At 47.7% G+C, this 24,087-nt stretch overlaps 1 protein-coding gene across 2 annotated transcripts in view; it reads left to right on the top strand.

Moving 5' to 3' along the window:
- LOC119456308 (nephrin-like) overlaps positions 1 to 24,087 on the top strand; it is a 311,635-nt gene that overhangs the window by 168,238 nt on the left and 119,310 nt on the right. For both annotated transcript variants that reach the window (XM_037718006.2, XM_049669715.1), the window contains exon 3: positions 311 to 345. The gene's annotated coding sequence lies outside the window, so the exon portion shown is untranslated. The remainder of the gene's footprint in view (positions 1 to 310; positions 346 to 24,087) is intronic.

Genomic DNA, 24,087 nt, shown 5'->3' with positions numbered 1-24,087 from the left:
GATAAGTGCTAAGAATTTCTGCTAAGCATACGCCTCAATTCACTTGTCCTGCTTTCAGTTTCGCAATTCTGACGTCTCCCTTAAAGAAAATAATTAGTGAATCTGCTTTCTTCACTATTTCGCCATTTTGATTTGCTAGGCATGTAACTCTTACGTCTTACATACATTCTGTGTGAAAAATACTAAACAGCGCTTTATTTTGCGTGAAAAAAAGTATATATTCGAGAAGAAAAGAAAAATGGTAAAAGAGTCTGCGAATATTATGAGTCTTCTTATCATTGCGCTCACTGTTCTTTTTTATCTGTTTCAGGATACTGTACTAATGGTCCTCACAAGACTGCTGCTGTAAGTATAGTTTGCATCCCGCTTTTCTTTTGGCAATCGTTTGTGCTATATACTCGCATTCTCACGGCGGCAGGCAGAATAGTCCCATGACGTCACCAGACAGCAATACAATATGGTGTCTGATCTGCTATTCCGTGGATCGAATAACAATTTTTGTCTAGAGGCTTTCTGGTTCGCACCAGATGCCCACAAACATGCTCGATAACTGTTTTTTTTTTCATTTATCGCGGCCGCCTGCTGAAAGAAAACTGTCCGCACTACAAGCTACAAGCTCTCCTTTATATGAAGCTTCGGCATATTTTCAAAACAAAAAAGAAAACGTTCAAGTTCCTTTTATTGCGATAGCAATTATATGGACACTCCAAAGCAGATTTCTGCCGTCGGCGTCGCCGTCGCCGTGAGGTTCCGTATGACGTCAATGGAGATGAAATCGTCGCCGCGCGCCGCCGAACGCTGTATGTGCGAGTGAAAGGGCGCGAGGGACGCGCGCTTTCACGGGGAGTGAACCCACGGCGAAGAACCAACACGCGTTCTGCGCCGTGCTCCCTTAAGGGCTGCAGAAGTAGGCGTCTCTTTCCTCCTTTACAATCACCATATATGTAGAGCAAACGCGCCTTCTCCCGACGCGCGAAAGGCCGGGGGGGGAGAGGGGGAGGGAAGAGAGGCGACGTTTAGCTGCGGCACCAAGTGCCTATTTATATCAGAGGCTCCGGCAACAGTCACCAACGCCGCACGCATTTTGTGCGAACGCGGGCAAAACGCCGACGGCGTCGACAACAGCTCTGCGTGTTGCCGGTGCTGCTGCATGTCCAAGTTTATACAGCTGATAAAGCTACTATCATTACTCCGTATAGCTCTCTACAAATTTGCTATCGCAAATGATGCTTCGCCTTTCAGGTGAAACTGCGACAACTTTTTACAGCGAAGATGCTTAGGGCTAGGTTCCCAAGGATCGTGTCCGCGTGTTGAAAAAAATTACACCATCTTCCCGTAGGGGAACCCTGAGTAGCATGCGAGGCAGCCATGGGGTCGACTCAAGGTAGTTTTATCAGCTGCATAAACTTGGAAATGCAGCAGCACCAGCAACGCACAGAACTGTTGTCGACGCCGTAGGCGTTTTGCCCGCGTTCGCACCGAACGCGCGCGGTGTTGGTGACGGTTGCCGGTGCCTCTGGGGCGCCTACCGTGGCGCCTCTAACCTAAACTGCATCGCATTATCGCGCGCGGAGCCGCAGGTGTTGCCATTCGTTGCGCAATCCGGAGAGGAAAGGAGCGTCGGTGAAGAGAGGAGGAATGCCGAGAGGAGACGAGACAAGGAGAAGAGGGCGGAGAGGAGACAAGGAGAGGAGAGGAGGGGGAGAAGGATGCGCATGCGCAGTAGGGGTGTGGGCGCCGCACGGCGGTGGGAGGGAGGGAGTGACATAGACCCGACCATAAGATGCTTCGCATCTAAAAAAAACTATCGTCATCAGCATTGGCTCGAGCGTCGTCGTCTTCCGCAACTGTCACGTTGGCACCCATCGGTTTACGGTCGTGCCGTTGGATGTCGTGCCGAGCACGTGCCACTGCTCTCGCATTCGTCGTCGTCGTCGTCTGCTTCCACGGCTGGCTGCGTGTCCGCTAATCATTCTTGCATAGAATTTCACTTCTCTTCTGTCGTCGTAATGGGGAGGCCACGTTTTCGGGGATATGAGCCATTACTTAAGGCGGTATGAGTCATTCATGGGCAACTGACGACGTGTAAAGCGTTTGAGCAAAGCCGCCACGAACGCGCTCGAGAAAGGGCCCGTCGTCGATGCGCCAATTCTAGTGGGAAGGCTTCTGAAGCCCAGGTGAATGGTCAGCCAATAGCCGCGGACCCCATTTGAGGGAGCGCGATGTTGAGGCCAAACGTCAGCAAGAGCCGCGGACCCCGAGTTGAGGGAGCGCGATGTTCAAGCCGAACGTCAGCGTCGTCTTGCCCTCCAAGAACCCGACAACGGTGGTGCACGCCTCGGCAACGCTAGTGCCAACTTCCCCGGTGCGACGGCCAGGTTTCAATGAGAGTTTCTCAACAGGAACGTTCATGATATAGATGTTTGGTTGGGTGATGCCCAACTACGATACGCCAATTCAATACGCCAATTCGGGGCAATAGTCACTACAATAGACCCACCATTGGCACAGCTTCGCTGGCTTCCATCTTCACTGTAGTGGAAGGGCTCTGAATTTTTTTATGTAATATGCACCAGCGTCATTGCGAAGTAATTGTTCACTAATAGAAAACGGTACTTGAAGTCCTGGTTACTTGCTTGTTTCTTCCCTTAGCATGGATGAATGTTCTCGTTCTTGCTGAACAATAAAGTGAAACAGATTGGGGGAAAGAATCGTCTATTCTAAACACGTATCTTGGAGTGAAAATTTTTTCGTTATGTACCAGCTTTAAACTTTGTTGCAATGCAATGTCTGGGGCAATAGAAGGCCGTCTTGTATGATGTAGACGGGCATTGCTGTGAACTGAATATTCGGTAACAAATTCACGAATATTCCGCACAGCGTCTTTTTGGAATGCGGTGAAACATTAACGGCATCACCGATGCGTTTCGGTCCGCACATGTTGCGTAATTAATTATAGAAATTGGTGATAGCCACGTGATTTCTATCAAATAGGTATGTGTATACTGTATATTGTTCTATTTAGTTCTGGTTTTTAATTAAGCAATGACAGAAGGTTGTAAATTTGATTCGCCGCACTGATTCACCGCACAGCCATAGAGCGCACCTATTTTTGTTTTTGAGCGGATGTCATATAGATCTTTTTTTTTTTTTTGCCTGAATTTCCCAACGTACTATGTTTGCCACGCTGAGTTGATGCCTTATAATATTGATTTAAGCGCAGGAAACGTAACGCAAAACCCATAATTGCGTTATTAATATGCTGTAGTGACGTTTCAGCTGTGGATAGTTCTGCAAAGGAATGACTAAATATGCATTAATATTAACAATGTTTTCATTTACACAACACTTCAATGCTTTTTACAAAAGTGTACTCCCCATGGTCAAAAATAAAGGCGAGCACTTTGTTACAATTTTTCTTTACGTAGAACTGTGTTTGGGCATTGAGGGTTAACAAGTTCATAGGCACGTTCACTTATGCCGAGCGCTTCTCTCAAATCCGTTCTTCCAGCCTTGATGTAAAGAGGAAAGCAAGCTGAGTTATTAGGCAATCTTCGCTTTCTTGTTTTTCGATCTAGAGAGATTCTTCTAAGCACAGCCACGGTAGTTAGCATCAAACGGAGTGAAATCTCCGCCGCAGCCGCAACGGTCTCTCGTTCTCGATAAACCTCGTTACATCAACAGCGCACGCTTTCGCGATAAGGGCGAGGAAAAATAACGCAAAGCGCAACGAGTGGTTAGCAGGGAATGAGGCTATATAGGAAACGCGCCGATACCGGTAATGCGAAACTCTCTGTTGGTCAATAAAAGGGAGCGTCATGGGGAAACAATAGAAGGAGGGGAAATGGGGTGTAGGGGAGAGGCGAAGGGAAGAGTGACGTCGGAACGGCGACTCGCTCCCTTTCAGCGCCCACCGCATGCGTACTCTCCCGACGCCCATCGAACAAATTCGCTAGTTTCCGCGCGCCCCGCGAGTGATCAGCGCTGCAACCTCGTGCGGCGCTGTTTTCACGCGCTCGAGTTCGCGCGCCGTGCGGCAATCGCTGCGTAACGCTGGCGCGAGTCTAATCAGCCGTGTGCATCTCTTTGTTTTCTTATCTTGTTTTACGACACCGTTGTTTATTCTGATGTGTTCGTGACAAACCCCTCCTTCCGCAACATTACCGTTCACGCAGCGTGGTCAGAAGCACTGCTAATGAGTATTCGATTCTGTTTTCCGCGCAGGCGCTTCAGCTAGCCGTCCTCGGCAATTGGAACGAAATCAAGTTCTTCAGTTCTACCTTTTTGTGTGTTCTTTGTTGGTGACCTTTGTCGGCGCCGCTTGTAGTAGGCTAGATTTGAAATACATGAAGCACTGAATGCTGATTGAACGAGCCATTGGTTCTGACCTGGGGCATTCGCTTCGCAGTCGCTCTTAAGCACCTATGTATTCATGTTGTACCGCATTCTGTCTCCATAAAACGCGTAAGGACTAATGCGGCGCGTTAGTTAAAGCACGTCAATAAAGTAATCATTAGCTTCCCTATCGCGCCGCGCCACTGTTAATGCACCTCATTATTCAGAAACTGTATATTTAATTGTTTAGGCTTACCGAATAGCCAAATCACACTTTGCGCCGTTCTCTCTTTCTTCTATTAGGCTCACATAAGTGTTGAAGAAACAGTGAATAAGTCTGGTAAGTAATGCGCATAAATGGGAAAATGTTTTATTGAATTACAAGGTACTTTGCTGGTTGTAGTTAGGTCTTTCGTGTATTAGCGACTAAGAATGGACACACGGCTCCAGAGAGTGCCCAAATATGACCAAAACAGCGACAAAGAGAAATATATTTGTGGTGATTAACATAGTCCAATTATACCGAGAGTGGCACTTGTCACTACAGGCTGTTTAATTATTTATTTACGGTACCCCTAAGGGCCCTAATACGAGGGTATTACATAGAGGAGAGAGGTGGGGAACCAACTCGGGCATGCAAAATACAGCACTGGCGCTCTAAATATCACTATTAATACATTGATTTACAATGGAAACATGAATTATATGCAAGAAATAAAACTACTTGAAATAAACAGACACAACGAACATGAAATAAACAGTGATGAACAGGGGTACTCAAGTTCTTTAAAGTACTCTAACTTGGCCTGAACATGTAAGGATGCATGCAGTAGATTATCACTTTAGGTGTCACTTTCGAAGTCAGAGCATGGATGCCACGGTATCTCGGGCAATTCTCCTATTTGTTTTCCAACTACGTGAATAAACTTAAAACTTCACATTCAAATTATATTTTACCCGCTTATCGTTTACATATATTTATTTGCATAAGATATAGCGTACTTGGTGGACTGATTTGATTACTGTAATATATTGCGGGCGTGAAACTGTCAAACACAGAAAAAATAAGAGTCATTCCCCCTACAAAGTAACACAGCATGTTTTTTTTTGTTTTTTTTTTTATTCTTTTTTTGTGCAACGCAGCTTTTCTGACGGTATTTTGTCGAGAAAGCTTTTTTTCCCTTTATGCAGCGTCGTTTTATTTATCTGTTCCTGTGCACCGCGCCCATTGTATTTGTGGGGAAAATCTCCGACAGCGACCATCAGAACCTCGCATGAGAAGTGGCGCAGCAGCAAAAACCAAGTGACGCAGAATATTGCGGTGTGGAATCATCTGAGAAAATATTATACTGCTTTTATTTTCGCCTAATCTCGGAATAATTTAATTCACTGATTACGCATATTCGCTTCCCAACTTTCAGCAGAGAAACTTTCGAAGGTAAGAGCGCCCGACTAAAAAAAAAAAAAAATGAAAAAGAAAGGGGGGGGGGGGGGGGCAATGCGAGTGCATGTGCTCTTACGTGGTTTATGCATACACACGCGCACTCACTGACACGCAAGTATATACGCGAGCGTGACCAAACCAGAAACTGCCACAGCATGTATACATTTAGAACATCCGTGAATTGATTGCTTCTCTCGCTGTATGGAGTACATGCTGCGGTCGATGCACTGGGGTATGACGCAAGTATAGTGTCGACTCCATTGTCCATCCAGGTCTCGCGTCTTAGCTGATTATTGGCTCGGTACCTCGGTGGTCCACAGCCTGATTGAGGGAACTCTTTTGGATGGATGAGCCTCTGAAGAAGAAGGTCCCACTGTCCGGCCTTTGTTAGACGCAACAAGGGGGGGGGGGGGAAAGGGGGGGAGGGGGTATTGAGAAAGTGAGCTGTGCAGGGTGCACTCAATGGGAAACACAATATGATTGAAGTGGTATCCTCTTCTCTGCATATACGATTAATGCTGCGATATTTCTAGAAAATTTTATTCCTTTTGAGAAACGGCACTGTTTTTTTTTTTAATCTACTGATTCATAACTCTTTTCGAGTGGCGGCTCGCTTGCACTGCCGCGGCATTCATTCACTGGAGAAATTGGTTGTGGCGCTCCTAATAATTTCGCATTGTTTCGCCACGCATGTTTTGTTCTTATGAGTTCTGAATGAATTAGAACATGTAAGGGCTAAGTCAATTTAACTACTACAAAGTTGAAGGATGCAGTTAATATTCACCTAACAACATTTCTTGCGACCATTTGAAGGATCAAGTAAATGTATTTCACAAGCGCATTTCGCGTTCGTTCGTGAATAACAGGACGCAATGCGAACGTTCGAACTTCACCCCTTCCTACTCTGCTACGAAGCATGATAAACGTTGCTGGCGGTTGTGAAAGCCATCGAAAATAGAGAGCACGGACACCAGCTTACATAACCCGAAACCGGAAAGTATCCAACCGCAGTACTCCGCGTCACAGTGTGATACGATTCAATCGCGTTCGTGTCACACCGCTCCGTTCGTAATCTAACTGCTTGTAAATACTTCTTAACTCTGTCCTGTCTAATGAGTTGTGTTTGACGCAAAATAAGTGAAGGAGCGCTTACAGTAAGGCATTATAAACTGGGCAAGGTGGTTAATATTCATTCTAACCGCAGTGCAAGTGGGACGGCGACACACAGAAGAGAAGCACACCGGACAATCACTGAACACAGGTCCGCGCCTGTCCTGTGCGGTTCTCTTCTGTGTGTCACCGTCCCATATGCGCTGACGTTATTATGAATAGATACGGAAGCACCCGCCTATTGGGCGGCGCCCGAGGAAACAATCAACTTGGACTAAGCTGAAGCGTCGATCCCTACTGAGAAAGAGAGAAAAGAAAAGGCAGGCGAGTTAGCCATGGTAGTTTCCGGTTGGCTACCCTGCTCGTGGAGAAGGGGAAAGCGAGAAAGAAAGATAAGAAGAAACGAACAAAGTCAGATCAATGTTCACTCGCATACAGTCACAAGTGCTCGTGTAGTCTAGTTGCCTTCAAAAAGCGTGTTAGAACTTTTGTGACTTCAAAATGGTGGTTAGCTGGCCTTGATGGTACCAGGACATGGTACGCGTACGACGCTTGTGTGGTCTTGTGCTTACTAGACTTTTTAGGCCCCGGTCCCAGTATCTTTGCTACAGATATCGGTCTGTCCTCGAAGTGGCTGAGACTAGCCCACAGGGCATATCATTAAGAGCGGAAGGTTGGACAGTAGCTTAGAATGCGCTTTATAATTTCATGAGTTCAGCGAGAGTGTCATGCTGAGTTGTTGGCCATCCCCATGAGGAATGCGCAAGCGTTAGTAAATAGGACACTACAGAATTCATGTGCATCATGGTAGTTAAACCATGTCAAGTTCATTATGAGCAGCACCTGCGGCCTCCGGAGTGTTACTACACATTTCTCCCTTCAACAGAACCACCGGACTTCCTCCACCACGTGGATTTCCGCAGAACCAATTTGCCAAGTCACCAGACTCAAATCAAAGCTATTTGATCTAGGCAGAGGCGTGCCACAAGTCAATGTCGACTGTTTCAAAGGTTCTTTGATAGTACCTGTTGTAGCTATAGCACATAACGTGACTTTGGATTACTAGCCTCCCGTCTTACAAAAAAAAATCTTGTTGGTTTACTGTTTACAAAATTACAGTAGCCAACCGGACTCTTGACTGGTTAACATCCCTGCATTCCTTAGATCCCTCTTTCTCTCTCTTTCTAATTTGAAATTGTTAGAGGTTTAGTGAGTTAGTGTATATATATAGCCACAGTTGCAGAATGTAATGGATGCCATTGCCTTCTCCGTCCTTGTTAAGCGGAGTGGGTGGCTGTGCACGTCCTTTAAGGGGGTAGAGAGATAATGGGAATCGATATCTGTGCCATAGCAGCAATTAGCTCGCAATGCTTCTTAGGTTTATATCGCTTGTTTAATTTGTGCAACTCGCGAATACTACTTGTCGGCTGGTGTCTTCAGCAGCTCATCTTATCAAAAGTAGCCATGTACAACAAAACAGAACTACCTGTCCAAATTGCAAGCCTCCTGAGCTACCAAGCCGGGGAAGATACAGACGGGGATGTCATGCGTCTCCGAACACAGCTCGAGTAATTCCCTGGGATGACGCTGATTACGCCATCCTTCGGAAAGCTCCTTTTCTTCATACTGCCTTTTCCTCATTTGTGTCTCTTCTTCCTTGGTCTTGTCTATCCCTCTTCTGGGCCTTGCCGCTGTTTCTATCCGGACTCTTTCTTGATTCTGGATTCTCTCTTATTCTTTCCTTCTGTCTATGCAGTTACGATTAACACGAACTTTCTTATACTTACGTTGGTTCCTTACGTTAGAGTGCAGCAGCGGCTACAACATTACTGAGGGCATTTTGTTGCGTGATTTGAGCAAAAACTTGCGCGGCATACTAAACTGCTGCAGAGTACCGTTCGCATAAGTAGCGCTTTTAGGTTGCAAATTTCGACAGTCTTCTCCCGCACACAACAGACACAAACACTTCAGTAATCATCTGGGAGGCTTGCCATATAGCAGTCGTTGATGTCAGTACGTCAATACATCCATACAAAAGGTAGAATCAAAAGCTAATAAGCACTTAAAATGTAAATTCACTAAGAGAGATTTAGGCGTGAAGTTGCACACAGTGGTTAAGAAGCCGCGAAAAGGAAGTTGCAGGGCAGATGAAGGAGAAGAAATAACGACGGGACGGAGACAGGACGGGCGCACAGCGGGAGCTTTAGTTTCAACCCAGCATCTGTCGCGATGATGGGCCTTCGGATCTGTGTGCAGGGCGGGTCACGGTTCAGTGGCTTCGAATCGTCCTTCCGTCTTCCCCTCCACCGGCGAGCAGGAAACGGAGACCCGACGCAGACACGCGACGCGGTTCGGTTCCGGATGGAAGAAAGAAGGAAGAAGCTGTATGCGCCGAAGACTCCGGCAGAAGTGAAGAAGTGCCGCCGCAGTCACGTGTCGCGTCCGATAGGGCTACGAATGGTCGGGCCTGCTACAGCCGCCTCTCTGAAACCGGAGAAGTTGCCATAACACCGCTATGTGCGAAGAGAAGGGGCAATAACTTGGCCGGAGATGGATGAGCCTTTGCAACCCACACCACCGCGCCTCGTTCCGTTATACAGAAGCATTATCCGCCCAGGCCGCGCTCCAGTGGACGCCCCCTTACCCATTCGATCAGCGGCTTCGCAGAGGCGCTGTTTAAGAAGAAATAAAGAAAGGAACACGATGTTGGGCGGCTAAGCATTCGACATCCTCCCCCTCTTTGTCCGTTCCATCGCTTTTTTCCGCGCGTATTCCCCAACGCTTGTAGGATTAGGGAACCGTTCTTTCAGCGCCAACTTTTCCTACATCGCACCCCCTGCCAAAACGCTCACGCCAGTTCCCATCTCGACCGAACCACCCTGGCGTCTTACCCTCCATCCCGTTAAGCAAGCCGCAACTCTCCCGCATTTTCCGAGCCTGTCTTTATTTCGCGCTCCCTTTTGGTGTCTCGAGGAGCCCCGGGAAGACGGAGGGCGGAGCTGCGAGGCGATTGTGCGTGTGCCGTGGCGCGTTTCGCTCCTCCGTCGATGCACGATTTCGCCCGAGCGAGTCCGCGGAGCTTTACGGCGATGCGGCGTTCTCGCTCGCGACGCGCGGCAATCGTATGCACCCCTCGTCTTTCTCTGCGATGCGGCCATCGCTGGCTGTTCTTGTTGTATCCTGCCTCGAAGCTGTCTCGGTGCTGTTTGACTCGCCTTGGCGGCACCGACCGCCATAGAAGCGCGAAGGGCGTGTGTGTGTGTGTGTGTGTGTGTGTGTGTGTGTGTGTGTGTGTGTGTGTGTGTGTGTGTGTGTGTGTGTGTGTGTGTGTGTGTGTGTGTGTGTGTGCGGGGGAGAGCGGGGGGCGGATCTGGCGAACGCTCGGAGAGTGTCGGCGTCGGGAATGACGGCGGCCCGTCAAGTTATTCCCGTCTTTGCAAGGCGCACTCTGTCACCGCATTATACGGTTTTCTTTTGTATATCTGCTGTTCATTCGGAGCTTTCCGCGCTAAAGTGTATGCGCTTCATTGATGTGCAAAGCAGCCTCACTGCCCGATGTTTCCTTGAGCGGCGCTCGCTTCACTCAACGCTTCTCAAGCATGATGTCGCAGCCGGATCGGCGGATGGTACTTTGGAGCGCCTTGTGGCTCTTTTCTCGAAGCTCTTCTAGTTTCATTTCACCTTTTTGTCTTCTTCACTTGCTTTTTTCTTTTCTCAGCCTGTCGCACTCATTGGTGATTAACACTATTGTTCTCCAATGTTTTGGTCATAACTTTGTTAAACATGTACACCATAATAGCTTGTTGGTATAGGTGAATAGCTATAAGCGACACATGGTGTGCGATTCTGCAAGGAATGACCCACAGAATAAGCCGCTGTCTGGTGACGAGCTCTTTGGCATTTACTGGCGGAAAGGTAAGGTTCTGTTGCGAAGCGCGATAGACGACACCGATGACGATGATGGTGGTGGTGACGACGATGATGATGATTCTCCTGTCTTTAAAGGCGGTGGCACTCACCCACTCAGGTGAATTGACGAGGAATCAGGCGGATTTCAAAAACAAAACAAATAAAAATTTTAGGACACCTAAGCGCTTCTTATCAGTTGTGAATGCGAAAGCATAATGTCCAATTGAACGCCGTTGAGCGGTCCTTCGAGTTTTGCGCTGCGAGTAATGTGCCATAGCAGTACGTGCTGCCCGAGCGAGCAAGCAGCCTGCGATGCCAACGCCGCATGCTACCGATGTCCTGCGCGACGAGAGACCGAGGAAGCGGCAGCGGCCACCAAGGCCGGCAGGCGATAGCGGTGCGTACTACCCTAGCGAGCAAGCAGCAGCAGCAGCAGCAGCCTGCGGTGCTGGCTCGGGCACCGTGCGCCGGCTTCCGAGAGGGAGAGCGAGGGTGACTTCGCGTCGCGGCGATGCCCTCTCTGCTGACGCAACACCTGGCGCGCCATCGCGGCAGCAGGTGTTTCCTTTCGCCTGTTCTGCTCCGTCGAGACGCGCTCCTGACGTGGCGTCGCTGCCAATGGGAATTTAGGTGCCATTTCGCTGCTACAGACTACAGACAGCGGCTTTCTCGCTCAATGGGCCATTTGGCGTTTTTGCACCAAATTCTGTTTGAGGTATCAAACTTCTGGCCATCCACTTCGATGCGTACAATGCCGAGGCACGTGAAATCTCGTAAAGGCGATAGTATAACCGGAACTGACTCCCGGAGAATATCGTCCCAAAACAAAACTCATCTCGGCTGTGCAAAATACGTCACCGTGGCTCATAACTGTCACGAGATGTTTTCGTAGCCAAAATGAGCCGCGCGGGTATTTCATATTGTGATGCGCCATTTACAGCGCCAGTTCATTAAAGCTTCGCTTACACCGATTTCCACAGTGCGTAGAATCTTCATGATGTGGTTGTTGTTATGATTATTATTATGAATTTATTGATTTATTAACATTATAACTTTTATTATTTTAGGGGAGCTAATTACTTTGTTTGAACAGATTTCTTTTTAATGTTCAGAGCTTGCAGCTGAGTTTCCACTTGTGGTACTGCTGAGCCTGCGCTCTTAGTCACCTGAGGGCCAGTGGGTGACTCCCTTTCGCGATATCTCAGATACCTACGTTACGGGTAAAATTAGTCTGTTTGAATAACATCTATCTCTTCTGAAACCAACCAAGTGCAAGTGGAGAGTGCGTAATCAATCATCATTCATCACAATATTCCTCATCAAATCACCTGCTCACCTTAAGTAAATAAATAAATAAATAAATAAATAAAAAGTTCAAGTGTAGTCTCTCTCTTAGAACCTACTGGGATGCTTTGATGTTCGATACTAACGACACGGTCCACGAAGTCACCTTTAATGTTTGTCAAGGATAAGTTCGACTTATGGTCCGGACAATGGTGTTCGCCCGCATTCACTGATCTTCGAATTCCTTTATCAGCTGACTCGTTACATAATGTTCCGCGTCACTTCAATTTGTCCTCCCTTTAGAGTTGCGGCAGCTTTTAAGGTAAAGCTCAGAGCGGAAGCCGGCAAATCTATGGCCGCTAATTAGCCCCCCCCCCCCCCCCCCCCAAAAAAAAAAAAAGTCTTTTTCGCTCCGCCGACTTTGCTGCAGCTGTGGATTTACGTTCTCCAGTTCTCGATGCTTCACTTGTCGCGAGCGTTCGTTACCTGCTCGAAGCTCGCATCCATATTTTTCCGAGAGGAGGGCGTGCGTAGGCACGAAGGTACCCGTCCCTCCTTTGACGCATCGCCCAGACGCACGTCCGTCAAACTGTCAGAATGTCCATGAAAGACCGGCCGCCCATCACGCCCGCAGGAGCTCCACGCCTTCCTGTTGCCTGCTTCCTTCCGCTCCACGGTGCAGAAGCTTCGATATTGCGCCGGCTCAGCGGGGATAAAATAGTACCGGTGGGCAAAAAATAGATCGTAGGAAGAGGGGGCGTGGCGCGAAGTAGCCGGTGTTGGGGGGGAGGGGTTCTTAGAGGGCGCTAGGAGGGAAGGGGGGGGTGGAGGGGAGGGGGGGGGTGGGGGTCGTGTTCAGGAAAGTCTTCCACGTAGGATAGTCACCGCGTGCGCGCCGCACCGCAGCTCATTATTTTATTTTTGACACGTGTCACGTCACACCCTCTCCCACTTGTAGCGCGTGCAAGTGCGGCGTCTTCCCGAGACAATTAACCCTCAAAGGCTAAAAGCGGACACCCCTTACCTGAGGCACAAGCATCGTACCTTCGGGCGAGACGTCTTATTATAGAGGTGTGGGGAGGAAAGGAAAAAATGAGTGAAAAGGAGAGAATAATTCAGGCGGGGGAAAGAAGTCGTGCAGCGACTAAGGCTAAAAGAAAGAGAGAGAGAAAGCTTGAGCCTTGTCTCGCCGACGCTAGAACACACGTTGTCTCATGACGCATTCCGGCTTAGGCACTTCTTCAGTGTCAAGCCTGGGGGGTCAGGACATGCTCAAGCGTTGCGCTGGAAAAGTGCGCCTTACAGATGAACCGAAACACTAAAAATTGAGCCTCGTTATTGTCAGAAAATAGCACTTACTTCACCTCGCTTTTTTTTTTTTGTAGTTGTCTGAGTAATATTGCCAGTATGTAATTGTTTCAACATAGAATGCACGTATAAACGTTGTTAGTTGTTGACTGGTGGCTGTCTGTTCTGGCCAAGTTTATTCGCTACCAAAAGTACTATTATGCCCTAAGAAATCTCTGTATAAATATTTCATATTTGGATTTTGTCCTGCTAGTTAAACCGCTCAGACGGCTGGTGCTGCGTTATGCCAGAGAGATAATTAAGGACAATATTACCTTGAACACGCACTGCCATAGTACTTTATTCACACCGCATAACCAACTCACTGTGTAGATTGTTTGCGTATTCTAAGAATGTATCATAAGTAAACCGTAACATCAGGCCAGCCGTGTAAATACGTGCGCGCTATTGAGATCAATTTTAATGACGGATTAGAAGGCTCACGGAGCAAATAATTTGGCATGCTGCTACAAGTTTAATATGTAACAATAGATCAAAGGACGATAGAACCAAAAGAACGTAGACCCTTTCTACTCGCCCAAAAGTTCGGAAATGGGCAGCATTGAGCTGCATGAAATGAACCAAGTGGAAAGTTGAGCTTTATGACACCGTCAATAAACAAAATGTTATCCATCTCTGTGGTGGAGTGAAACGAGCACCGATAGATATTAAAGGAACAATAAGAAATGAAAAACAAGGAAGAAAATGTCAACAAGCACGACACACACACACACACACACACACACACACACACACACACACACACACACACACACACACACACACACACACACACACACACGCGCGCGCGCGCGCGCGCACACGCACACGCACACGCACACACACACGCACACGCACACACACACAACAGCGCATACAGTCTGTCTCTTATACGAGCACTTGCGCCAAATGCACTGTCCTCTTCTGGTTGTTGTCATCGTCGGCATCGTCGGCGTCGTCGTTGGCGCCACCGCCACGTATCACTCTCCCCAAGTAGAGCAGTGTAAAGGCTGGTAACTGCACGCTGCCACAAATTCCATGGTCCCAAAAATTGTGTATGTGTGTGTGTGTGTGTGTGTGTGTGTGTGTGTGTGTTCTTTTAGTTTTTGCTCTAGTATTCGCTTGACTGATAACGAAAACAGTTTTGCTGATGTATGCCAATCCGACCATCTTGTACAACAAAGGCAGCAAAGTTGTAAACGAGAGCTCTCACAACCTTCGGAAGTAATAAGGGTCTGCTTTTCCGAGGTTCGAAATCTACCCAAGCATTTGCAAGCGCTTGACTATATCCAGCGTCATTCTTTCGCATAGTTTTCATGTGTTTCCTTATATCCGAGTTTGCACTGATACATGAGTTCTTCTTTTGCAATCGTAAAAAGATGTAAACAATACCGCACGAAAGTGCATACTAAATTTGATCTATGTCTAAAGGCTCGGCCGCCATACCTGCAAAATGTTTGTCGGTTTGGGCCCCTGCTAGCTGACGAGGAATGTGTAGCCGGTGAAGCACGATGGCACAAACAACTGTGCACAGAAGTTCTCTATTCAAATAAGACGTACGCGGGGTAAATTTTATTCTATATAGACCAATTGTCATGGGCGCCGCCATGATGATGACGATGATGATGATAATGATGATGATGATGATGATGATGATGATGATGATGACGACAACGATTTATTGGCATCCCCTTTGAAACTGGGCGATGACAAATAACTACCTAGCCTGTTTGAGTTATTCAGGTATGCTAAACATGCTTTTTATTGTAGAGTTTTTGTATACATCTCTTTAATCTTCTTTTCTCTTCCCCAAAACGAAACCGAGACTATCTACCCTGTACCGCTAGCTATGCTTGTAATGGATCCGGTCGTACAAATCTCTTTCCGGCTATTTTTTCACCAATAGTTTAAACGTACCTTGTTAATCTCGATTGCTGACTGGTTGATCCTTCCGTCCACTTTAAATCGAAGCGCTTCTGGAAGGTGTACGTTACCATGGGGTCTCACTGGGTGAGTCCCTTCGCATTCCATTAGCATGTGCTGAGTAGTCTTCTGACTTGTGCTGGAGCATACACATGCCTCGTCTAGTTGTGAATATTTGCTCCGGTATATTTTTGTTCTTAGGCAACCAGCTCGAGCCTCAAATAGCATGGCACTTCCCTTCATGTTATTGTACAGATTTTCCCTTCTAATTTCTTTCTTCTCATTCTTGTAAATCTACATGGCATTTTTAGTTTTCATTCTTTGCATTCAATTCACTGTCTATGTGTCTCTCACTTCTTTTCTCTCAGTTTCTGGTGTTTATTTTCGCGTCGCGTGGTCTATTTAGTAAGACGTGACCTCTTCTACGTGGGGAAGAGTTCTGCGGGATGTACTGCAGAGATTTAAGTAAGCATGGCCGGAGTTACTGAAGTCTTTAGGTGAACGGAGCACCAATCGCGATGTGTGCGCTCGTGTTTCAGCCTATAATCAGCCTTAGAAAACATTTTTGTATTCCTTAAAATTCGTTTCAGTAATGTGACCTTACTGCAGCATTCTCACTGTAGCGCTAAGCTGTGGTTTAGTAGCAATGAGTAGTACAGAAACGTATGACGATCCAAACAGCGTGGGTCATCATCAGCCTATATTTATGTCCACTGCAGGACGAAGGCCTCTCCCTGTGATCTCCAATTACTCCTGTCTTGCGCTAGCTGAGTCCAACTGGCTGATGAAAATTTCCTAACTTCATCACCCCACCTAGTTTTCTGCCGTGCTCGACTTCGCTTCCCTTCTCTTGGTATCCATTCTGTAACTCTAACGGTCCACCGATTATCCATGTTTTCCTCTTAATGTCAACTAGAATATCAGCTATCCCCATTTGGTCTCTGATCGACACCGCTCTCTGCCCGTCTCTTAACGTGAGGCCTAACATTTTTTTGTTCCATCGCTCTTTGTGCGGTCCTTAACTTGTTCTCGAGCTTACTTGTTAAACTCCAAGTTTCTACCCCATATGTTAGCACTGGTACAATGCAATGATTGTACACTTTTCTTTTCAACGACAGTGGTAATCTCCCAGTTAGGATATGCACTCCAACCAAATTTTATTCTGTAAATTTCTTTCTCACGATCAGCGTGGGTACTGTTCTGTACTGCTGTTTACTTTGGCAGGCGTACGAACTGTTATCTGTAGATGCATTCAGCGACTACCTCGTTTGTTGGACGAAGTTTCCTCCCACGAATAAAATTGTTTTGGTTAGTAATAACAGCCTACTGCACAGTGTGAACTAGACTTATCGTGTGACCTTCTGCGGATTTCCCGAGTGTCCGAAGCAGTGGTATATGGGTTATAGATCTGTTCGTTCCATATAGCGCATTGTCCAAACATGCGGCAGGACCATGCGAGCTCTTATTGCAGCGTTAGCATGTTTTCTTTCTTTCTTTCTTTCTTTCTTTCTTTCTTTCTTTCTTTCTTTCTTTCTTTCTTTCTTTCTTTCTTTCTTTCTTTGGCTTGCGATAGAAGAGGACGAGAAATCATTTTTTTTTCGTAGTGTTAGTCGCGTCCTCTGCGACACATTCACCCGTCTTAAGGAAATTGTGTCCTCACAAATAGCCACCGGATTATTCTTATGCGATCCTCATCAGATATTACTGCTTTACAGAGCAAAAGGCAATGCCGAAGCAGAATGCTTATATGTATCATGTTGGTTCACCAACTGCAGTGATCGCTGTGTTGAGTAACGCCATCGGCCTCATACAAGAGGCTAGCGTATATAGACATAGCATAGGGATTTCAAGTATACTAGGCTTTAAATGCGTCAGGAAGATGCTGGTGGCTTATGAAATTATTTTATAAAGATAGGCGCTTCGATGTTTCGTGGTTTCATTGGTTTGGCCACACACGAGCATACAATTTTATACTGTAGTTCCCGCGCCAAGCGGTCAGATAGGGAGAAGACCTTGCAATTCGCGTTGGAAATTCACAAACGCCGGTTTTCTTTGTCGTGTTGGAACCGATTCAGCCAAAAAAGTTGACAACACGCGCACCCACCATGGCTGATTATGTACGTCGCTTGTTCGTGCACCCAAAATAAATTTCCGAATATTGTAGTTACTACTGCGCCGAAAGACTACATGGTGGTTCCCCCATAACCTTGTATGAACGCTCATCCCATAAAGTTCGCGGAAAACGAGCTCAAGCATCTCCAAATAGTTCAGCAGCAGGCGACAGCATAACATTCAAGGTGCGCCGCGTGGCGGCTCGCACAAGCCAGAGAGGAGGAAAGGCACGCCGAGCGCCCTTAGCTCCTCGCGTGATGATACTGTCTACTTTTTATATAGCTTTTGATAATTGCGCTTCAAAGCAAATTCGGGACTCGAATGAATGCGGCGTTGCTGGCTCTTCGTTGACGTTTGATACTCACCACGCCACCGTCAGCCAACGCCGCCGCCACTGCATGAAAATCGTTGTAGAACTCCCCTTAACAGGTTAGCTGCAAAACACTCCGTAGCAGATAACCAGATACAGAGGATTGGAGAGGATTGATTTAGAAGTCGGCGGTATGAGGTCACGTGATAAAATGAGGAAATTTCAGGGCAGAAGATGTAGTCGGCTGGTGCATGACAGGGGTAATTAGTGATCGCTGGGAGAATGCCTAGATCCTGCAGTGGACATATAATACGATGACGAAGAAGAAGGCGACGATAATGAAACGGCCGTTGTTTCCAAATAAAATGCTTGGGCCCTGCATTGTCATATCCACGAAACATAGGCAAGCTGTCAAAACATTGCGTGTTCTTCTTGTGCGCAGTAAGCGACCTGATTATTTATTTTTGTATATATATAGTTATATGGAACTGGTGTATGTTGTTTTTGTTTTATCTATTGCTACATTGCCTTGGAGATTTTCACGTGTACATGACATTTTGTGCGCTTTGGTGTCAACTGTTCGGCTGTGAGTGTAGGCGAATCGGGTTCGCCAGAAGTGATGTACCACTTGGTTGTGAATTCTGTTTGATATATATATATATATATATATATATATATATATATATATATATAAATTTTTGAGTTCATTGAAGTGCGTAATTATGTCGAGTTTTAATTTTTGTTTAGAGTTTCGTTATTAGCTGTGGTTTTAGAATGGTAGGCCTTTATCTTTGCTCTGCTATTCCAAAACCACAGCTACTTTCCGTTATTAATAAGCGAAAAATGCGCGCTCTACTATTTACATTTTGCGGAGCATACCGCAAGACAAAGGCGTTGTACGTAGGCCCCTCAAAGGTGACAAAGCTAATGGCACTACGATGAGGTATAATGCAGCAACGCCGTCGGAGGTCGAAAGCCCGGCCCGTACATGGCGGCCCAGACAGGGCAGCCACATTCATCAGCACCGCGCGTGCCATCTCCACGGTCCGTAGACGAAAGTAGCTGCTTGCGCACACATGTCGAGTGCGCTGGCTGTGGGATGGTTTATTTTTGCGCACTCGAGCGCAGCGGAATGCATATGCGTGTGCTCGCGCCCTCGCGGGCACTTTAGGGTGCAAGCAGACTATAGTGTGGCCTAAGGCCCTTACCTGCTTTTCCGCTGTGGAACACAGAACGAAGCGCGCTGGCAGTCATGCTGTCTCGCCCTGCAGTGTCCAGAATAGGAGATCAGGAATGCTGGTGATGGTACAGCGAAGTGGCAATAGGCAAGGAGTTCACGTACTTGAGACGCACCAAGCGAAGGAGTGTCGTGGGCATAGGGAGACGCACGAGTGCTTTCAGGTGCCCGATTTAGCGCATGAACAGTCTGTCGCTCTGTTTGGCGGTTGCGTCTACGGATAACATAGATAGCGATCCGCGCAGGATGACGGAATGGTTGCGGTACTGGCAGTGAAGGCTTCGTCGCTCAGTCACTGTTTTTCTCAGTCCCTTTGTGATGGCGATTTCTTTGGCAAAGAAAAGCGAGGCAGCAGGAGCCTCGCAATTTCGGCGCCCGTTAAATGCCGGAACAAGCGCTGGTGTTCATAGACATAAAACTGCGCCTAGACTGCGGTTGGTGTGATAACAGGGCGATTTCAAGGTTTGTAGAACAGCCTTAACTTTGTCACGTACAGGAATATCTGTTTTCTTTTTTGCACTGTTTAAATTATAATTTTTGATTTCAATATTCTGTCTCTACGGGGGGCACAGCCTTTTCTTTACTCCCTCCCCCCGCCCCCTCTTCTTGATTTTCAAGGCATCTCAGTTTATTACTACAGCATTGCCTCGGAGCTCTGCTAAGTAGCCGGTGGTCGACGACATTCGGTAAGATATTAGTCCGCTCGTTGTGATAGCCGGTGCAGTGCCGAAAGAAAGAAAGATGGAATATCGTTCACGTAAGAACTTCCAGCAGAAAGGTTGAAGGGATAGTTTCAATCCGCTTTTACAGCTTATATAACTTGAAGGTAACACGTGCATGGCCAAAGATAGGAGCCATGACACAAGATGTGCCTCTATAACTGCACGAGCGCTTAGCAACACACGAGATAGAAAGACACTCGAAAAATGTGAAGCGCGTGTGAACTCCCGCTATTGGTCCGGAGTGCCGCCAGTGGAGAAACCGGTGCTGATATCGCTATGACCTAGGAAATGACACATCACGTGACTCGCCTTCGCGCCTTTGCCGCAGCCAACGCAAGTGGCTGGCTGGGCGATTGAAGCCTTGACTGTAGGATTGTAAATAACGTGTTTCATTTCCATGGCACAAACTTAGTTGCCCACTCTTAAGAGCATGGTTTACTGCTCGATTCCACAGTTCCGGATGTGTTCGACCGAGCCCGGTGTGAGTTTTCCCGCACACTATAAAACGAAGCGGCCGTGAGGTGCTTGGCTGATAAAGTCACTGATAATGAAGTAATATATGGTGATCGTAAGAGTCGAGCAAGCGATGCACACAGAGCTTGTAGCGTGCTCACTTGGTATGACATCAGTCGCTATACCCTGCGCAGAGATACACGTGACTTGCACGCACGCCCAATGCGGCAGCTCGGATTGAGGAGAGAAAAAATATAAGCGGTTGAAGTTCCACGTAATATAATAGACCTGTGATAAATCATTGTCCCGCGATTATTCTGGTGAAAGTGGCAAGCCGGATTACCCGCGTTGAATGCTGTGAACAGTACTGTTATTACAGCAAAAGTGCGCATAGCTACTTTCGTGAAAGATCATGCGAACTCAATAACCAAGATCAAATCATCAGGTTGCTCGCTCGCTAAATAGCTTTGCTGCCCTACACATCAGCCTGAGATATACGCGCTAGGTTGTTGTGCAGCCAGGACGTCACACATACAACGCTTAGAGCATGCAAACACTCGGAATTAAACGTGGATGAACCGCTGGAAGTGCCGAACACATCGCAGATGGTATCACGTGATGTCACTCTTCCGTGATGTCACTTTCGCAAAGAAAGCTCCGCTTTACAACTGACAGAAAGTGGACAGAAATGATACAGTTAAACACAGCAGTTGCCTTCCGCTACAAACAGCGTAGATGGAATGATCGCCCTCCGCTAAACTGCTGTAAACATTGTCGAAGAATACTGTCACTGAAAATTCGCTGTAGGAACAAGGGTTTCGCGTTCAAGAGTCTGACGTGGTCCCCAGAAGGCGACTATGCTGCGCTCATGACGAGCGAGCTCGCGCGAAGGAAAACGAGGAACACGGGGGGTCGCACGCCTGGGCAACTCATTTTCCCTCCCAGAACAAGGCAGCCAAACAGATGAGGGAGTCTGACAGCATTATTTATACGCTCGTGCGACGCGCTCACTGAGGCTCCCGCGCGCGTGGAAGCGAACGCGAGGCAAAAGAAACACGCCACTCGGAAAAGCATCGCACGCGGGGCGTCGCCCAGTCCAAAACAGTGGCAGGGACGGCAGCAGCGTCGCTATACTGCTTATGTCCGCTCGAGCGTTAGTGGCCCACCCCGGCAGCCTTCGGGTATTCTCCACGCTCGACAGAAAGAGTCGATTCTTCTTGCTCTCCAGCTTTTCGCTGAGGACGAAGGGGAGGAAGGAGAGGGCGACTACGCGCTCGCTGGAAGGCACCCTTCGCATCCTTTTCTTTAACCTTCTGTCACCTATATATGTACGCTTTGAGTTTGTTGAGCTTGTGTCGTTCCCTCCGCAACCTCGGACCCGAAAAGCGCGACAGCGCGCTGCGGTCGTGCGTCACGACTTCGTGTGTGGCGCGCTCGTGCTTCCCGGGCAATGTCTGCGCTCTAGCGCATTGGGGTTCGCGGATCTACTTTTGCGCGCGTGGTATGCCTAGTGTATTTACGTTCCCCGAGTATTTTCCGAATATTTCTTACTGATGGAACTGAGGTATCCTGTTCATGAAAGGATGTTCATTCAAGAGCTACCTTTGGAGATATAAACGTGGAAGTTCTCGAGCAAAAGCTTATTTCAAGTATATAACTGACGCGTTACGCTAAATTATTAAACCATGACCTTAGAAACAAAGTGCCAGTTCATTTTGTGTGCTTGTGTCCAGCGCAAACGTGCAAGAAAAAAAAACGCAAGTAACTGTCCTGTTCATCGTACCGTTCTTCTGTTGTCCGTGTCCCCAGAAAAAGGGAAAGCATACTTTAATGGCTGCTGGAGATGTTTGCATGACCATGCGCCTAACATGCTATTACAAATTCCTAGGGTGACATATGAAATGACGCCTTCATGCAAATAGTACATGCGCACCAAGCAAACCCAAGGACACACAGTAACAAACAATTAAAGCGTTTGGTCTTGGCCAGCGCCTTTGCGAAATGTAATAAGCGCTTCCGTTGCGCGCAAAGCACTACCAGCACTGCGTGGAACTATGCACTGTGAGGGATGCCACAGTGGAACGTTCTTGTCATTTTTTTTTCGACTGCGATAATTGAATGTGTGCCGCTTGCGCTTTCTTCCTGATGTGTCATCAGGTGGGCGATGCTAATCAGAGCCGGAGGTGCTACTGCAAAGGGAAAAAAACTAAAAAAAAAGCAGGAGTATGCCTCTAATGAAGCTGTCCCTCAGCACATATAGTCATCGTCTGGCAGCTCTATAGCTTAATGAAATTGGGGCCGAGTAGAGGAGTACGTAACCACAATACCGGCATCAGGACCGGTATCGGAAGGAACGAAGAGTGGGAAACGAATAGTGATTGGCGGATAACGGTTTAGAGAAGTTACATGATTTATATAGGTTCAAAGGCGAGATTGCGTGATCGGTAAGCGGCGCATTGATAAGCGCATGACGAGAAGCCTGCAGTTTGTAGCCGAGTAACGCAATTCGAAATAATCCATGGCGTCCTGCAACCCCTCTATTTCACTGGGAGGACAGCTCCATGACTAATTGCTTTTCCTCATTCTGTGCATCTTTCCTTCTCGATAACCTCGCCAGACCGCATCAATCAAAAATGTGCTACTACCGTTCGCGTAATCTGCGCAATGTCTTTACGCAGACGTTTAGGTTCCCCGACAGAGTTGTGCTCTTAAAGCGAACATGAACCGAAATTACAATTTGGAGTTCTAGCTTTCTTTTCGTTTAATTTAGCTCGTGCACACACGTATATACCTCTGGCCGCGAGGTTTCTTTCTCCACTCGAATCGGAATTTCCGAAAAACACAAACGTATGGAAGCACCGTTATAGGAGTAATTTGCCAGCGCAGTGCTTCTCATCTCATCCTCTCTCACTCCGCCCCCCCTTGTCCCGCCTTTTTCCCTCGCGAACTCATTTTCCGGCTTTGCCCCACCGCACGCCTCGCCTCCGCTCGACAGCGCGAATTGTCTCTCGTTCTGTCGCTGCCCCGCACTTCTCTGAAGTAGATATGCCATCCGAGAATGCATCTCCAACGCCACCGCCGCCGCCGCGCGACACGGCGGCTCGGCTGGCTGCCAACTGTCTACCATAAATAAGCCGCGACAGTCGCCAGATCTGCCGCACCGTCTATAAACACAACGCGCGCTTCTATCTGGCCGCCGCCGTCGCACCACTCTACACGCTCCATTCGCCACCCACACAACGGGACGCTGCTCCCTTCTCACCCCACTCTCGGCAAATCAAGCCCCGACTCGTCCTATCGCCCGGGAGCAAATAAAGGAAACCGTATGCCTTTGGTCGCTTCAAATGGGGTCTGCAGCGTAATGCGGCATCGTAATACGGTGCGGTCGCTTCCTGTTTCGTGGGTTTGTGCGTCCCTGCTGGAACTTCGCTGCTGTGACGTGTGTTCCAGCGCATAGGCGCCGTCCTTCCCCCCGCATTAACGCTGCGACTCGGCTCGACAATGTCCGCGCTTGACGGGCCGAGGCTTGAACGCCAACCGGAGTGCGTGTTTGTTTTCTGTTAACTTTACGGTCTTTCACGCTGTTGAACATCTCGATGGCTGGGGTTTTTGTGTTGTTTATTGACCCCTGTGTTTACCAATACAATTATCCTTCCTGACTTGTTCCTTCGCTTTTTGAATTAGGTGAAATGATGTTTCCGAGAGAGAGAGAGAGAGAGGACGCAGGAAAAGGAAAGGCAGGGAGGACTACCTGACAGGTGTCCGGTTTGTAGCCCTACAATGGGGTTAGAGAAAAGAGGCAATAGAAAGAGGAGAAAAGGGAGAGAATGAACACATGCATTTACGTGGGAGGATCTACTGGAGGACTGTAAACGGTTACTCAAACCGATGCACTTCAAAA

Source organism: Dermacentor silvarum, chromosome 6 (genome assembly GCF_013339745.2).
Source record: "Dermacentor silvarum isolate Dsil-2018 chromosome 6, BIME_Dsil_1.4, whole genome shotgun sequence".
NCBI lineage: Eukaryota > Metazoa > Arthropoda > Arachnida > Ixodida > Ixodidae > Dermacentor > Dermacentor silvarum.
The sequence above is the reverse complement of the archived record's forward strand: the minus strand, read 5'-3'. Positions and strand labels throughout refer to the sequence as shown.